At 38.5% G+C, this 2629-nt stretch overlaps 1 non-coding gene across 1 annotated transcript; it reads right to left on the bottom strand.

Moving 5' to 3' along the window:
* Positions 1–1537: 1537 nt before the first annotated feature.
* On the bottom strand, positions 1538–1646 carry LOC136123010 (U6 spliceosomal RNA). The gene has a single exon (XR_010655892.1). It is a non-coding gene; the product is annotated as a U6 spliceosomal RNA (small nuclear RNA).
* Positions 1647–2629: the final 983 nt, after the last annotated feature.

Raw genomic sequence — 2629 nt, forward strand, 5'->3', positions numbered from 1 at the left:
CACAAAAGTAGAGTTCACCTCTCTCCTCAGATATGTGTGTGTGTGTGTGTGTGTGTGTATAGATGTGTGTGTGTGTGTGTGTGTGTGTGTATAAAATTAATTCTAAAATCCTCCCATACACACCTGTCATTGGCACCTGCTCCAGGTAAGCTGATGGAATAGGAAACAGGAAACAGGTGCCTGCAGTTATAGATCTCCTCATTCAGAAGCCTGGATCCTGAATTATGAGAATGCTGTCTCTTTCCTAGAATCTTCTTTCTCTGCCCTCTTCTCTTCATCCCTAATCTTACCTCCTTTCAGTTACCTGAGATGGCTAACCCGGGCTAAATTATTTTTGAAAGTTGTGGCCTTATACTTTGCATGCCTGTATTGTAACAGAAGAAATCAAAGACTAATTTTCAATTGCAATTTCAAGCTTTATCGGAAGTGAGGATGTTCTGGAGGATGAGAAGGTAACTTCAGGGAAGACAAGCTTTCTGAGCAGCCCACATCCTATAGATGACAACAAGCATTCATGGATTTAAGAAATGTAAAGCCCCAGTGGAATTCCTGGTACATAGTAGGAACTGAACACATGGTAAATCTTCTTATTCTTCCTCTTCAAGTCAGCTTTGCATATTGTATAATCTACTCAGATCCCTGGTAGGGTTGTCCTCTTTTAAAATCCCCTTGAAGCATTTGAAACCTGGGACAATGTTTTAGAATTTTACCTAATGTATTCTACAAATGAACCATTTTTCTCTTGCGCTTTCTTTTATCTTTCTCTGGCTCTTGCTAATCCTTTATTTTATACTCCATTGCTCTTTTCTCTCCTTCCTTCTTTTGAATGTGTGCCTTTTACATCTACAGAATTGCCATCTCCTAATATTCTTATTATCCAGCCCACCTCGCTGGTGGCCATGGGGTAAAGTAAATTCTCTGGCTTGGGAGCAGGTCTAGTAATGTGCAGAAATACCATCCCTGAGACAAGGGGAGAATTTAATATGCTTTCTAGTCTCTTCTTCCCCTGTGCCCCTCCTCTGTTGTCCCTTGTATCAAAGTTCTGAGAGTCGGGCAATCTGTTTTATTTTTTTCTTTTTTTTTTCCGTTTTCTTTTCTCCTGCCTTGTTTTGTTTTGTCAGCTTGTAGAAGACTGAGAACCAGGGATGTATGATGAAAGAGCCTGACAGTCTGGAAGCAGGAAACCAGCAGAGGGGTGGGAGGAGGCTGCTGTTGACTCCTGCCCATTCCTGGCATTCTTCCACTTCAATGAACCCTATTTATTTACTTTTCTTTAAAAATGAAGTCAACTACCTGTAGGTTTTTAAAATGAATTTTTATTGGAGTATAGTTGATTGACAGTGTTGTGTTAGTTTCTGCCGTACAGCAAAGTGAATCAGTTATACATATACATATATCCACTCTTGTTGAGATTCTTTTCCCACATAGGTCATTACAGAGTATTGAGTAGAGTTCCTTGTGCTATACAGTAGGTCCTTATTAGTTATCTGTTTTATATACAATAGTGTGTATATGTCAATCCCAGTCTCCCAATTTAAAAGATATGGAACGCTTCGTGAGTTTGTGTATCATCCTTGGGCAGGGGCCATGCTAATCTTCTCTGTATTATTCCAATTTTAGTATATATGAGCTGCCGAAGTGAGCACCTGCCTGTGATTTTTATTGCCCTCCTTCCCAGGTCTTTGTCTTTCTTATGCCTATTGCTTATTTCCCCCTCTACTTTTTCTTCCTCTCTTCCTCTTTTCCTAGATAACTGTCCTCCCTCTTCTCTAGCTTATACTTTTTTCAAGGATGGCATAAATCCTCATTTCATAAAAGATGGGCTAAACATCAATAATGATAAAACAGAAAAGGTGTCTTGCTTTATAAAGTCAGATTTTTTTTTTCATTTTTACATTTCCTCTAACTCTTGAAATAACCCTAAGAGGTATGTATTACTGTCATTCCCATTTCACTGGTGACAAAACCAAGCACAAGCCCCACATTACATTAAACTACTAGGTATTCTGATTCCTGATAGTATGCCCTTTGCGCAAAATTTTACTGTCTTTCCATTTTAGTGTGTACTGATCTGTCCCTTCTCCGATTTATTTTAGTACTTGTGCCTGACTGTGTGTAATTTAATATTTAATTATATACTGTCTAGGGCTATTCTGAAATGACTTTATAAATCACTTCATATATATTAGTTTATTCTGTCTAAAAAGATTGATGGCCACACGAAGATGGTCATTCTATCTTATGCTTCTCTTGGAGTATCTGATTCAGTGTCAGTCATCTATGTTTTATAAGTATTTTTAACTGGTTGATTTGAATACAGAAAAGGAAAGATTTATCCTATCTGAACAAGTTTTATATCTTCTTATATGTCTAAAAGTGTGTGGATAGGTGGTAATAGTAATAACGATGGTAAGAATACTTGTTCACAAACTACGTCAGCTTTATTCCTCCATGAGAACCATGGATGCTTTCACTGTTAGGATTCCCCCCATTTTACAGATCCTGACCATGGAGCAGACACTGTCAAAACCACTTCTGCCTGTGCTGCCCTTTGTCAAAGTGAATGGAGACTGCCTCCCTTTGGGAGGCATATTACACTCTATGTTGTAAGTGTGACTAGTCGTGTAAG

This window comes from Phocoena phocoena, chromosome 4, assembly GCF_963924675.1.
Source record: "Phocoena phocoena chromosome 4, mPhoPho1.1, whole genome shotgun sequence".
Classification (NCBI taxonomy): domain Eukaryota; kingdom Metazoa; phylum Chordata; class Mammalia; order Artiodactyla; family Phocoenidae; genus Phocoena; species Phocoena phocoena.